Consider the following 15,805-nt stretch of genomic DNA (forward strand, 5'->3'; position numbering starts at 1 on the left):
CTATTTACAGGAAACACTCAAAGCTGAAGCGGTGGTGGGTAGGGCAGGTGTGGTTCTCTTGGGTGTCCACTAAGAGAACTGGTGTAGCCATTCTCATTAGCAAAGGGCTTTCACTGGAGGTCTTGCAAGTGATTAGAGATCCTGCAGGTCATTTTTTAAATTTTGGAGGCACACCTATGAGATCAGCCTATTGTTTTGTGCAATGTTTATGCTCCCTAATGCATATGGTCATTCATTTTTGCAGGTATTGTGAGCAGGTTGCTCCGTTATGATCCCAATTCGATTTTCTTTTGGGAGGGGATTTTAATTGTTTGCATAATCCTGAGTTGGACAAATTGTCTAGTTCACCCAATGAGAGAATCTCTTGCAAGAAGAGAATCCCTTTTATGTTAGCTTCCCTTCAGTTATTGGATACTTGAAGGGTGTTTCACCCATTCCAAAGGGATGACTCTCATTTATCCAGGGCCCATTCCACTCTCTCTCAAATTGATTACCTCTTGGTGCCAATAGGGTGTTTTTCTAAGATTGTAGAGACTGATGTGGACCAGATAATAATATCTGATCATGCACCAGCTTAGGCATTTGTACTTTACTTTCTATTTAATGTCAGATAAAGGGTTTCTGGAGTTTCCTAGGCAAAAGTTAAAAATTTTTTCTAGACACTAACCAAGGGCATCTAGAGGATCCAATACTTTTTTGGGAAACAGCCAAGGTAGTATTGAGGGGTGATATTTTAGTATACTCCATTAAAAAAAAGAAAGACCTGGATGTCACAATCCTGAGATTAGAAAAAGCATCTTCATAAGGACAAATGCTATTTCATGCAGAATAAATCCCACATTGTGTGGGAACAACTTTTGGCCACTCAGATAGCTATTAATTCTTTGATTCATCAGAGGGCTTCCAAAAATATGTTATTACAGATCTAAATTATATGAATTTGGAGATAAACCAGGAAAATGGATTTCCAACTTTATTAGAAACAGCAGTGGTCCCAAGCATATTTTGGCATTACAAAATTGTGGGAGGTGGGGGGAGGGGGCATTCAACTGTGCAATTCTAGCCAGGAAATCGTCCACATACTGGAAGAGTTTTATAAGGAACTATATGTGGCCCAAGGTAGTGATTTTGAGCGTTCTGCTGCCTTTATTAACTGGGTAAACCTTCACAAATTCTCCCAAGAGCATCTAGCAAAGTTGAATGCACCCCTAACATTTGAAGAGATAACAGCAGATATATTAAAGTTTAAGTCCAGTGAAGCCCCAGGACTTGATGGATTCAATGCGGAATTTTACCATATTTTAGCAGCTAAGATAGTCATGCCCTTGTCTTCATATTTTGATGCTTTGATACAGATAAGGCAGTTTCCCTCTAATTTGAATGTAGCTTTGATTACCTTTATTTCTAAGTCAGGGAGGGACCCCACATTGGCGGGATCTTACTGGCCAATTTGTTGATCAATTGCGAAGCTGTGGGCCAAAAGATCGGCACTTGTGTTTCCAGACTATATAATTGGAAAGTCAGGTAGGGTTTGTGCAGGACAAATTCTCAACTAGCAATGTTTGGAATATGGAAATGAGTGGAAAGCATGGGATTCTCTCACTGATGATCAGTTTTGATGCCAAAAAGGCCTTCGATCATGTGGAGTGGGGATTTGAATTTCACCTGTTACAGCTGATTGGGATGAAAGGGAACTTTCTTCAGATGTTACACTTATTGTATTCCAGTCACTCTACTATGGTGTAGCCAGTTGTCATAGGTCTAATGTGTTCCCGTTATATAGAAATAGTAGGCAAAGCTGTCCATTATCCCTTTTGCTGTTTATAATATCCATAGAAACCCTACTGTGCTTTATTCAAGGTGATGCACAAATTTGAAGCATTCAACTTGGTTTATAAAGTAGGAAGATAGCAGCCTTTGATGATCATTTTTGGTCTATCTTACAGATCCCAAAACATCTTTAAACATTTTCAATTGGTTTAGAGAATTTTTGGGTTACAATTTAAATACAAATAAGCCTGAGGCTTTGGCTTTCCCAGATCATGTTAGAGAAGGATGGACTGATAAATTGGGGCTTTCACATATTTAGGGATGAAATTAACCAATGATCTTGACCCTCTGAATGATGCTAATGTAGCTTCATTATTGGAATATACTAGAATTTAATTATAACAGTGGCAATATTTACCCTTGTCATTGATTGGCACTGTAAGATAGTGCACCTAGTGTTCCCCTATTTACCTGTGCAGGACCAGGCTAGATGCCTGGTCCACCTTAAATCCACTAAGGAGAGTATGCTCTGTGGGCGGGAGCTCAGAGGGCATACCCTGAGACTGGGGAATAAAAGCAGGGATTTAGGTGGGAATGACCAAATCAGGCCCAGGTCTCCAGGAAGAAGGCAGCTCCTGTAGCATGCCACTGTCCAAACACTGAGCTGAGACAAAGCTGCTGTGAGTACTGAGGGAAGCAGTACTGAACTGTAAGTAAAGACAGTACACTGTTCTGAAGGGAAGACAGTCTACTGTTGTGCATGTATGAAGATGTAAGAAAAGCTGGAGTCAGACTAGTTTATGCCTCCAGCCTTGTGGGAATCACCACTCATTCCCAAATATGGTGTCATGCATGGGATTTTATTAAAGCGTTGCACAGAAAAAAAAATAACTTAGCCTCTAAGAAAGTCTCTGTTTGGAGTTCAGAAAGAGCTGTTAAGAGGACCTGTGGTTCTAAACATAGTACAGAACACAGGAGCCTGTGGCTCTAAAGCAAAGTACAGAGCGCAGGAGTGCACAGAGCATGGTAACTTGTGAAAGGGTATAGCTCAGAAGCTGCACTGAAGAAAAAACCTCAAAGTTTAAAGGTTTCAGGTAGAGAGGAAACTGTGTGCGGGCCTGGTTGCACGGACAGCTAGAAAATGTTAGGTTTGTACTGGCTAACGGGAGAAGCTCAACTGGATGTAGGTAAGGAATTAAAAAATATTTAATCAGTACTGGTTATGGAGGCTTTTTCTTTACTTTTTTTGTCTTGAAAAAAGAAAAGAGGAAGGAACACTGGTGCAGCAGAGCTGTGGTGAACAGGGTGTGGCCCTGGAAAAGCTGCCAGAGTGGGCTGTGAGTGTAGTGAATGGAAACAGGGCAGGGCTATCATCCAGCAAGTAAGCTACTCTGCAGGGAAGGTGTGTAGCCATGAGAAAACCTGGAGTGGAGCTGCCAGAGTACTGTAGCACCAGAATGCAGCAGTCTGAGAGTATGACTGAAGGAAGCTGGCAGAATTTCCAGAGGGTGATAGGAAGTTACAAGTCAGCTTTGCAAGGAGTCAGTGGCCTGGGCTGAGCAAAAATGGAACCAGGAAGTACACTGGGCCATGGTCAACTTCTATGTGGAGTGGAGCCTTGTGGCCTTGTAAAAAAGTGGTGACACAGAGTGCCCAGGAGGGGGCACTACAGAGTGGCCAGGAGGTTGCAATATCAATTGGCCAGAGGATAGCGCTGCAGGTGGTCCTGAGGAAGACCTTTGGAGTGCCCAAACACTATCAGGAGTCCAGAGACTGCTCCTGTGAGAAGCCTCGAGAAGGAGGCGTTGAAGAACCATGAGAAAAGGGTCATCGAGAGCCCTGGAGAGGGCAACACAGACTGCCCAAGAGGAGGCAGTAGTGAGAAGGTGGAAGTTAGCACTACAGAAGATCCCGAGGAAGAACCTGTAGGGTGCCCAGACACTACCGGGAGTCCAGTGACAATTCCTGTGAGAAGCACAGAGAGAGCATGCACGGAAAGGCAAGCAAGAGATGCCATGGAGAGCCGAGAGGATTGCGCTGCAGAGTTCCCAGCAAGTGAAGCTGCGGAGGAGCCAGTGACCAGCATGGATGAGTGGCCAGAGTGTATGAGGTGGAAACTGCGGAGAGCCCAGAGGGAGGCGCTGCAGTGTTTACATATGAGGAAACTGCAGAGAGCCCAGAGAATGGCACTGTGGAGACTCCAGCAACTGAGGATATAGAGGAGCCAAGGAGGGGCTCTACATCAGAGATAACAGATGCCAGGGAAGCGGGCGCAGCTAGTTATAGAGGAACCAGCACTGGTAGTTCCCCAGTTGGTCCATAAAGCTCAATTGGAGTGGAATTCGAACCTGGAGCTAACAAAGGATTTAATTAAAGGACTGGGGTTGTGCCCTGCATGAATGGTACACTAAGAGCTGGTCGTGATGCTGTTAAAGGTAACCCTAAGAAATGGGGGTGAGCATGCCACTAGGTTCCCGCTACCAAGCGTAGCTGGTGGGAAGCCAGAGGAAGAGGAATGGGATGTCTTGGATTCTCCTGGATGGGATCCAGGAGGGGGTACGGAAACTTGGCCCAACAGATCCAAGCTAAGGGGAAGGGTATGTGAGATAGTGCTCCTAGTGTTCCCCTATTTACCTATGCAGGACTAGGCTAGATGCCTGATCCACGTTAAATCCACTAACAGTATGCTGTGTGTGTGGGATCCTGCAAGGCAGGTAGAGCTCAGAGGGCATAATCAGAGACTGGGGAATAATTGCTCGGATCCAGGTGGGGATAACCAGACTAGGCCCAGGCCTCCAGGAGGAAGACAGCTCCTGTAAAATAACACTGTCCAAACACTGAGCTGAGACGAAGCTGAATGGTGAGTACTGAGGGAAGCAGTACTGAACTGTAAGTAAAGAGAGTATACTGTTCTGAAGGGAAGACATTCTACTGTTATGCATGTGTGAAGCTGTAATAAAGATGTTTTAAGAAAGACTGGAGTCAGACTAGTTTATGCCTTCAGGCCTGTGGGAATCACTGCTCGTTCCCACAGGCACATTAACCTATTAACATGGTGATGTTTTGGACTTCCGGCAATGACGCGGACCTGAGTGGAGGTCACAGCTTGGAGCTCCTAGGGAACCAGCTATAATCTTGTGTCATTTGCAGTATATAATAAGAGCCATACTTTTCATTTGGCACAGGATGTTTTTTTTACACCTATGGACACTCCCTGCACTCAAAAATCGTTGGGTATGTCCAGCAGACAAAAGAAAATGGGGGGGGGGGGGGATTTGGCCCCACTAGAGGAAAAAATGACGCCGGAGAAATCAGTGCAAGCTGAAGTGGTGTCAGAAGAACTTGTCCGGGAGCTAATGAAACTCGTATCTGCAGCCCTGCAGGACCAACTTCAAACAATACAATCTTCGCTTGATGAGCTCCACAAAAAATTTGAAAATAGTCAATTGGCAATATCTGCCCTTGACTTTAAGGTGGTTCAACATGAGGAGAGGCTTGATACTATGGATGGGGGGGGGGGGACACAGTTGAAAGAAATAACTTGGAAAATGAAACTAAACTAGATGATTTGGAAAACTGAAACAGGAGAAATAGTGTTCACATATTAGGTGTCCCGGAATCGATACAAGAAGCAGCTTTGATGCAATGGTGCAAATCATCGTTGCCAGAAGCCCTCGGGGTGGCAAGTACAGCACGACTGATATTAGTTGAGAGAATGCATAGAATCGGGCCTAGTCCTAACAACAAAATGATACCACTCCAAGTCCTTGCTAAAACCTCAATTTTACTGATAAAATGCAGATTCTTGATGCATTTCGCAAACGAAAAAAACTGCTATGTGAGGTCAACAAGTTGCAGTTGTTTCCTGACTTCTCTGCGAATGTGGCGACAGCCAGGAGAGATAAGACACTATACTGCTCCTTGCTGTTTAATAAGGGGGTGAAATTTTCGCATCAGTATCCTGCTAAACTCAAATTTTTCCATAATGGAGAGACTCGAGTGTTTCTTACTAAAGAGGATGCAAAACAATTTGTGGATCTTTTAAAATAAAGCTACTGGAACTGCATCTGAAATGAACGTGCTGCTTTCAGCAGTTGTTTGCCTGGGCTTTTGGCAAGGACCTGGTACCTATATACCTGCTTAATGATGTTCACATTGAGACTGTGCTTTCGAATTGTTTGTTGATATTTGCGGAGATTTGTTATATAGTGCACTCCATAGACTTGGCTAAAAGGTGGATCCTGCTAATAGTGCAAGTGTTTTTCTTTTTTGCGAGCTGGCCCAATAAAGTTTTTCTTCTTCATTGTTTACCAGTTTCTGGAGCCCTGGAGTCCTGTTACGTCCAAGCACACGAGAAGAAGACACTGGAAGAGACATATGCTGAGTCTTGGACAGGTATCCCTGGGATTTAGCTTTGGGTTTGAATATTTTGTTCTGAGGGATGGGGAATGTTTGTGGGTATGATTTGTGTGAATGGGTGTTTGCTTGAGGATGAGTGCCTGAATGATGTTACAACATTAGAGATGCTACCGGCTTATAAAGTTAATGAGTCTTCAGTGGGGAGTCTGAGCTGGGGAACTCCTCCTCGTTTAATTAGATGCTTAAATCTTTGTGAAATCTCTAAGTTAAACAGTATTACATGACTACCATCTCTTTTTGTACACTGAATATTGACGGTTTGCATTCTCTAATTTAAAAAAAATGTTTATAGATTTGCGTAAATGTAAAATTGATGTGGCTTTTTTACGGAAAACCTAACTCGAAGACCCAGAATACCAGAAACTAAAGAGAGAATGGGTGGATCACTATTTCTACTCTTCCTTTAATTCTCGGCAGAGAGGGATTGCCTTATTGGTTGCCAAAAGTATGCAGTTTGATTCTGAGCAAGTATTAACCGATTCTAATGGGAGATATGTTATTGTTTTGGGCAGGCTGCAAGGCATCAAGGTGATGCTCGTTAATATCTTTGCTCTTAGTTCTTATTCTCATGGATTCTTTAATACTATTCTAGAGAAAATTTCCTCTTGGGAGTCTTATTCAATTATAATGGGAGATGATTTTAATATCTTAGACAATTCCTTAGTAGATTGCAAGCCTGCTAAAACTCCTAAGGAACACCAAGCAACCCTCAAGGCCACCTCTTTCTACCTGCACACTTTGTTTCTTTCCTAGTTATGTTTATTCCAAGTTATTCTCCTCCTTGTTCTTTGTAAGACATATTATTGTCATTATTTATTGCCTGTTAGAATGTAAACCGGAGTGATAAGTAACTCTGTTACCTGAACCTCGGTATAAAAAAGTTATAAATAAATAAATAAATAAATAAATAAATAAATAGGTATTGGTTTATTGTACTCGGAGCTGCAACTTATTGATGCTTTGTGCTCCCTTCATATAGCAGATCAGGAATTTACACACTTTTCCCATGTACATCAGATCTATACTTGAACTGATTACATTTTGGTAGCAGAAACACTTTTTGATAAACTTTCCTCATGTGTTATTACTGATGTCTCTTTTTTTTTTTGATCATGCTATGGTGGTTACTATGCTGAATTGGGAAAGGGTTGGTAGGGGAGTGTTTCAATGGAAAATGTCACCCTGGCTGTTTGAGGATAAAGTTTTTGTAGTTTATTTATGCAACAGGTGGCGAGAATATTCCAAAACTAACTCTACGCTGGATGTAGATTACATCACCTTTTGGAATTGCTGTAAAGGATGTGTTAAGGGGATACGTTATTGCATATCAAATAAATGAAAAGACAGATAAGGAAATGTAAGAATTGGCTAAAAGAAATTGAAATGTATTCACGTATGTCACCTGTCTCAGAATTCCAAAAATGAACTAGTGGCAGCTAAAAAAGAGTTGAATGAGGTGTTGACGACTAAGGCACAACAATCTTTGTTATTTTACAAATTATGATTATATCAATGGAGAAGCAAATCAGGGGTTGCTACCCCTGTTTGAACTGGATGTTCACTGGGATGCGGATACAGCGCTGCTCTCTGCATGGTGGAGGGGTGGAAGGGAGTTGGGGCCGGAGGGGCCTGGAAGCCAATAGTGATGGGTGGGAGGGAGAAAAAGGGTGGAGGGAGAAAAAGGGTGGGAAAAAAAAAAGGGTAGAGGGAGAAAAAGGCTGGGAAAAAACAAAAAATAAATAAATGGATGGACTACGTGGCTTGCTGGGCAGACTGGATGGGCCGTTTGGTTTTCTTCTGCCGTCATTTCTATGTTTCTATGTTTCTATGGTTTGGATAAATCTATAAAGAATAGGAAACGATTACACAAATGATACAGGATTCTCAATTTTATGAAACTTCTCCTCTTATTGGGCAAGCATTCCAGAATACTATAAGCAGTTGTATTCTGCGGGTTTGCCATCTGTTCAGGAGAGAAGTAAATTTTTTGACAATATCACACTCCCAATTGTGAGGGAGCACTCTCAAGATTGTTTAAATATGCCTATTACTGTATTTGAAATAGGTAGAGCTATCGAGCAATGGAAATTGGCCAAAATGCCAGGGCTGGATGGCTTTGAGTCTGAATTTTACAAGCTACTGTCTGATCAGATTGATACACCCCTTAAAAATATGTTTAATCTGGTATGGGAGCGAGAATTTTTTGAACAAGGTCATGATTTGGTAACCATAGAACTACTTTCTAAGCCTGATAGGGACCAACAGTTTCCAGAATCTTATAGACCAATTTCGCTACTCAATCAAGATATATTGATTGCTGTACTTGCTTTTAGGCTGAATCAGGTATTTTAGGAGGTAATTTCCCCTCACCAGTCGGGATTCATAAAAGACAGGCTTTCTAACTCTTATATTCTCAAGGCCTTGTCTGCACTTCATTCAACTCATCAGAGAGACATGGAGGGAATGATGATTAGTCTAAATGCGGAAAAGGCATTGGATTGGGTTGAGTGGCCTTACTTAGAGTGGATTTTAGAGAGGTATGGGTTGGGGACTCAGTTTATTCAATGGGAAAGGCTATTGTATGCAGCTCCTATGGCCCAAGTTTTAGTAAATGGAACACGTTCTGAATTATTTTTTCTGGAAAGGGGCACAGGCAAGTTTGTCCATTATCACCATTATTATTTGTTCTTACTTTAGAACACCTCGCCATAAAGTTGTGCACATCGAAGTCTTTTGAGGATATTCATGTTGGTCCAAGATAGTGAAATTGAGTCTTTTTGCTGATGACATGATGCTATTCGTGAGAAACCCTAAGGAGAGCTTTGGAGTAATTATACAAGAATTTGACTCTTTTGGGGCCTTTTCAGGATTATGAATTAATTATAGCAAGATTGAAGCATTACCCTTAGACTGGCTGCTGGAGGAAAGATGGGTGGGCCCCTTTCCTTTACAATGGGCAGCAGATCATTTGAGATACCTGGGGATACAACTGGTCTGTACTGAAGATGCTTTATACAAACTTAATTTTATAGGAATTTTGGAGAACATTAAGTTTTTATTGGTGAGGTGGAGATGACTGCCGCTGTCGCTCTTGGGCAGATGTGCTTTAATTAAGAAGGCGATCCTCCCCAGATTTTTATACTGCTTGCAAATGCTTCCTATTTGGGTTAAACAAAAGGATGTTCTGGTCTTTTGTTCAGTGGTGACAGATTTTTTGTGGGGTGGTAAAAGATCTAGAATAAATTATGATACTTTGAGGTTGAGGAAATGTCAAGGGGGATTATTGCTTTCAGATATGCGGCTATATAATACCTCCTGTTTATTGTGTTTCATTCAAGATTGGGTTTCCAACAATAATAAATCTGATGTGGAGGGGTTCATATATGAATGGACCTATCCATATCAACTTACTACGTTTACCCAAAAGAAAAATGCCCTCTATTAGGGGTCTTGTTTTTTTTGTTTAATGCTGCTCACAAGCTTGGTGCAGTTGGAGGAAACTGGTGAATCGTGACTATAGAATGTCTTCTTTTTTAACCTTAACTGGCAATAAGGAATTCCCGCCAGGTTTGGGTAAATCAGTGTTTAGCGACTGGAAACAGAAAGGATTGAATTCAGTCAACAAATGGGTGAAGGCAGAGTCTACGTGTCTTCTTTCTTTTGACACTTTAAGGGAAACATGGTAAATATCTAGATCTCAATTTTTTGTCTACTTACAGGGTCGTCACTTTTATTTGCAAAGGAAACTTGGGATGTATTGTGGCAACAAATGCTGAGGAAAGCTTTTGGAACCTATTTCAAAATTTAATAAAATTGCTATTTGGTCAGATCATCTTCTTTCCTTGTTGCCCTATTCTCACGTTACTGTTGGGGGTGCAATGGAGTAGGGTCTTGGGGGAGAATGCCACTGAGGAATGTCTTGTGCATGCTTTTGCAGACGGGTACAAGCTCTTCATGTCTGCAAATATGAGAGCAATTCAATTTAAACTGCTCCAAAGAGTGTACATTACTAGAGTATTGAGGTATCACGTAAACCTATAGAATACTGCCTTATGCTTGAAGCATCAAACACGGGAAGATACTTTCTGCCACATGTTCACAGGGTGTCATAAGCTACAAGCGTATTGGAGTAGAGTTTATTCTTCCCTGGACCGGATTTTGGGAACTTGTGTTTATTGGTCGGACTTATTGGTCTATTTTAATTTATCCATCACAGGGATAAGATTGCCAGGGGGGTGGGGTAAATTTCTGGCTGTTGCACTTCTATTGGCCAAGAAAGAGATATTGTTACATTGGAAAAATGAAGAGCTTCCTTCCTTTAAGTCTTGGAGAGAGCTTATGATACAAACCGCATATACAGAGAAATTACATAAGACCAGTAGTTCACTAAATGTAACAGCTATAATTAACTTAAAAAATAATTTTCAATTATGGGAACAGGTCTTGAGATTTTTCAACTGATGGATAAGAGTTTTCAGTCTCATAGTGGTGTATAGTCTTTGCAAGATTGAAGGTTGTTGTGGGGGAAGTACAAATGGTGTGCGAGTGAGGGAGGTGGTGGGGAGGAGCCTTATTTAAATGGGGGGGGGGGACTGTTTATAATATGTAAAAGAAACAATTGAGTTACTAAAGTTTCAAGGCATGTCTTGTTTAAGTTTGTACTGTGGATGTTATTGTTAGTACTTTTTTTTTTTGTGAGTTTTCCCTCACAAAAAATGTTTGTACTTTTATTTGGTGACTCTAATAAAGAGAATTTAGAACAAAAATGGTGGTGTTTCCTAGGTAATTGTGCATGTTGCAGACTCTTCCACTTCACATCTTGCAAAAAGATCTCATAAAGCTGAATAAATTTCTCTCTACATTTCTTTTGTGGAATCCGTGGCCTAGAATGCGGCCATCTATGATGGTTGAAGCAGGGGTGGCAATCGGGAGTTTGGTGGTACCAGATCTCAAACTGTGTAATTCAGCTTGTCCTGGCCCCGAATCATCTGAGACTGGCTATTTGACACCTTCATTTATATTAATAGCTGGGTTGAGTCTGCTATCCTCGAAAGGCTTGTAAGCAGATATCTATGACCGTTAAGGGTCGCCCTCCTGTTTTATCCCTCATTCCTATGCGGTGCAATTTGGATTTTCCACCAGGGAGGTCAAGTAATAGCCTTTCATAGCTGGGCCAATGCCGGGCTTTTAAAGCTCCGTGATATGATAGGACAAGGGGAATTTATTGTCTTTCCAACAACTCCGAGAGAAATATCATCTGTGCACCAAAGATCTTTTTGCTTATTTGCAGCTAAGGCAGTATATGTTCATTCTCTTGATCCGTCCCATTATTTTTTTTAAGGGGGGAGGGGGGCACTAAGATAGATGAGCTTTTCCAGGTAGAGATGATGGAGAAGGTATAAATCCTGACAACAGGAGAAGGTATAACTTGTTGATTTCATGGCATACAGAACCTGGTTCTCTTCCCACCATCAGAATCTGCAGGGGTGCTTTAAGAGAATTAAACTATTGGCTGGTAATCAAGCCCTGAGAGAGACGTATTTTAAATTTTTGTGCAGGGCATTTCTTTCCCCAGCAATAGCATGCAAGGGAAAATTGACTGCGTCTGCTTCTTGTTTGAAGTGTAGAGCCAAATCCGGATCATTTTCCCATTTTTTTTTTTTGGTTGTGTCCTTGGATTCAGGACATTTGATTAAAAACCACCAGCTTTCTAGGGGATATTTTGGGATGCATTGATTTGCTTAAACTTGAGGCTGTCCTCTGATAATGTTTCTTTCCTGCAAAACAGAGATAAGAAGGAAGAAACTGATTTGTGAAACATGGGAAGAATATTTTATCCTCTTTGATGGAGGCTTCTTCGCCATCCTTTTGGCACTGGCTTAACTTGTTTCGCAGGACAAGGCAGATGGAAAATGTGGCTAGTGCCATTGAGGTTTTGAGTCATTGAGCTGTTATAGCATAGATGTATTCAGTATTTATCTGCCTGCGCTCGCAGCGTTGATACTCAACTATTAATATCTCTGTCATCGGAATTCTAATGTTGTGAATGTTGTTTGATGTGAGGAGTGTGGTGTTGGGGTGATCCACGCAGCCCATTGAGAGAGAGAGGGAGAGAGTAGGCTTTGGTTGGGGAAGGGGGGAGGCTGGGTTAGGGATTGAATTACCAATCTATATTTCTGTGCTATCGTAATAAGAAGGGGTTAAAATATGAAAATTTGCAGATTGTAGCTGTAAGATTTAACCTAGTATGCATGAGGAACCAATGTACCTAGGCTTTTGTTTGTATTTTGGTTTTCAATTAAAAAAAAAAAAGTTTGAACATAAAATGACCCCCTGACTTAGCAATAACAGTCACACAGACATGCAGCTAGTTTTCCAAAAAAAAAAAAAATTATTTAAAAAAAGTAGCTGTTAGTTAGTTTTTCGAGTAACTTTACCTTTCATTCACTTGAGAGACTGGACATGTCACCCCTGTTGTGGCCCTCCTGTGTGTACAAAATGTTTAAAGTCCAAGCTGTGAGGGGAAGGCATTGAGCTGATCCTGTTTTTATAATTCCTTTTTCTATTATTATTGGAGTCAGGGAGGGGGGTGGATGCGATCCCCCAGCGATGGATTTTCAGGCAGGGAAGAGAGATGGAAGGAAATGGATTTGCAACCCTGACAAGGATCCTATAATGCACTTCCAAGTTAGGCGGGGGGGGGGGGGGGTACCAGATCTCTGCATGTGACCTGGGACAAGCTGAGCTCAAGCTTGCATCCTTTTACATTCGTGGAACTTTTAGACCCTAGAACTTGTTACTTTAGGGGGAACCCCCCCCCCCCAAAAAAAAAACCAGGCATGCATTGGGGGAAGGGGGGAGCAAAACTGGCTCAGGCTCAGCCCACCCGCTGGTCTTGTATAATTTCAAGAATAGCAGGGGGAAGGCGTTACGGGGGAGGGGGCTGTTGGAATGTAGGCCAGGAAGCAACAGAAAGGAAATCTGCAGGGAAGCACCAAAGGAACCTTCAGTCCTCTCTAAGGCCGGGAAAGGGCCGCCTGTCCTCCTGCACCGCTTTATTTTCCCACACGTGAAGAGCTTCACACCGGGCAGGACAAAGCGCACGCGGGAGACACAGCAAAGGGCTCCCTGCAGGCCCCATCGCGACAGGAGGCTCTTTGTTTTGGCAGAGCGATAAAGCAAAAGTGCTTTTTTTTGCCGTCTTGCCTTTTTTTTTTCTTTAAATCAAAGCCGCCCCATATGGCTCAGTTGGCAGCCCATCTTGGCTGGGAGCCCTGGGACCGGGGCTTTTGCTTGGCACGGGGCCCGTCGCCGACACCGCTGCTGTGCCGGGCACCTGCCCTCCAGATGACCTGCTGAGGCCAGGGGCCCGGGGGACATGAAAGATGGCAGGAAGCATGTTTGCGTGAAAGCCAGCATTCCCAGTGGCCTGGCTGAAATTCAACCTGGCCTCGGGCCTCCATCCTGTACCTTATTTTAGGTGCCAGGGAAAAAAAGAGAGCCAAAAAGAGTCGCAGCCTCATTCCACCCGAGAGGCGGTGGCCAGCAGTGTCGGGGCATAGGTATTTGGCGATCTAACCGGTGGGTGCTGCTGGTCTGTGAGTTACAGGAGCTTATTTTTGTTTGTTTGTGCGGGGGGGATGGGGAGGCGATGGAAGGTGCACCTGCTCCATGCTGTGAGGCCAACCTGCCCTAGGAATCTGCTGGTGAGTAACATTTGTTCTCTCTTCCTTTGGTGGCTGATGGGCCACCGTCAAGTCTTGCATCCTGAACCTTTCATAGTTGAAAGGAATTTGGAACAGAGAATATTGGAAGCAGCGCTGCCATTAACATTTTTTTTTTTTTTTTACATTATTCTTTTGGGTGTTTGCCGAAATACCGTCAGTAAGGTTCACCCGTTTTCCTCATTTTGATTCAGTTTTGAGGAGGCATGCAGGGTTGGGGAGGAATACTTATGGTGCGCCTCATAAAGGCGTGGCACTGTCCATTGTAATTGTTAGATGATACTCTACTGTTTTAAATGTGTAATTTAAATGATTGTGTCATTGTGGTTCTGTGTTGTATTTACTTTTTTTTTTTTTGTACCGTTGGAATCTGCCTAGAACAGGATCTAGTAAAAGGCGGAATAGAAATTATTGTAAATAAATAAATAATATGTAATGCCCCCCCTTGACCGCATACCCACGCGGTCTAGGGCCAATCTGGCGGGAGCCTCCCCTAGGGCAGACTCCATCGATCCTCGCGTTCTTGGCACCTGGTGCCTCCACCTGAGGAGGAAGGTGTTAGTGGGTGGGATTTCCCTCCCTCCACCCCAGGAAAACAAATGGGATGTGAATAAAGCTGGCAATATGTACAAATGTATACAGGTTTATTAGTCTATATAAGTATGTACATTTCTACATGACTATGTACATTGCTAATAGGATGTCAAGCAGCACACTTATCTACTCATGGTCAGTAGTCTCAGGTCATGCAACTATATACATTTCTACAAGATAGCAAGAACATTTAATATTTGGCTACTTGGGGTTATTGGTCCCCACAGTGTACCACCATAAAGAATAGGAGGGACCTCTTGCGTTCCCGCTTAATCAATTATTATTATTATTATCCTCCCTCTTTTATCCCAAGTCTCACCCTTGTGAAAAAATGCAACTGGGCTAGTGGGCAGTGTTGGTCTGGGGGGGGGGGGGGGGAGGGTCTGTTGTGTCTAACTTGCTGCCATCTCCTCTGCCACTTTTGCTTCGCTGACAGGTCCGAACTCTCTTTATGGGACTCGACTCTGTCAACTGGTTCGACGCTGGGGTCCCCACCATTCTGGGGGATCCCAACTCCACTTCCTGGTCCATGCCTTCCTGGGGAACCTGATTCCAGCTCCTGAGCCACACCCTCCTGGGGGACCTGACTCTGCCTCCTGGTCAACCCAACTCCACCTCCTGGAGGGCTCAACTGCCCTGACTGTGACTCCTGGTCCACCACTGGGGTTCCCTGCCTCATGGGGGCCCCGGGGTCACCTCCCCATCTGCTACTATCCTTAGGCCTTTCTTCCTCAAGACGGTTCTCCCTTGCTTTGTTTACAGGCAGCCCATGCCTTGCTTATCATTCAGTGATTCCGGCTCTCAGCAGTCTCAGCTTTCAGTGATTCCAGCTCAGCTAAGCTCATGGCCAGTCATTTGCTTTTACCCAGCCTGGAGGGATCATTTCCTCTCAGCTAAAAGGCCAAGGCCCAGGCAGGACTATGAAAAGAGCATATATGCAGGCCCTTTCATTCTACCTGACATTTTTCTGTTGTCTGAGAACTTTGTACCTAAGGCTTCTGACGCCCCTTGTCAGGGTGAGAATCTGTTTGCTTCCTAGGGCTGTTTTTCAGTACATTTCACTCACCAGCCCCTCTCTCAGTCAGAATTCTGCAGTGTAAGACCTTTTCAGTCATAGTTCTGTATTTTAGAATTTTGCCATCCTTTAGGGCCGATGCAATAAATGAGCGCGGAAAATGGGCACTCACTATTGAGCACCCGCTTTCCTAATGCCCACCCAAGCACCTCTCCTGGATGCGCAATTCAATATTTAAATGGGGGATTGCGCTGCCAAGGAGGCGCTAGGGACAATTGTGCGC

The 15,805-nt window shown here is 43.2% G+C and overlaps 1 protein-coding gene across 2 annotated transcripts in view; it reads left to right on the plus strand.

The window, feature by feature from the left end:
- The window catches only part of SLC38A5 (solute carrier family 38 member 5), a 173,846-nt gene that overhangs the window by 55,019 nt on the left and 103,022 nt on the right, over positions 1-15,805 (plus strand). For both annotated transcript variants that reach the window (XM_029610924.1, XM_029610931.1), the window contains exon 2: positions 6,085-6,165. The gene's annotated coding sequence lies outside the window, so the exon portion shown is untranslated. The remainder of the gene's footprint in view (positions 1-6,084; positions 6,166-15,805) is intronic.

This window comes from Rhinatrema bivittatum, chromosome 1 (genome assembly GCF_901001135.1).
Source record: "Rhinatrema bivittatum chromosome 1, aRhiBiv1.1, whole genome shotgun sequence".
NCBI classification, from domain to species: Eukaryota; Metazoa; Chordata; class Amphibia; order Gymnophiona; family Rhinatrematidae; genus Rhinatrema; species Rhinatrema bivittatum.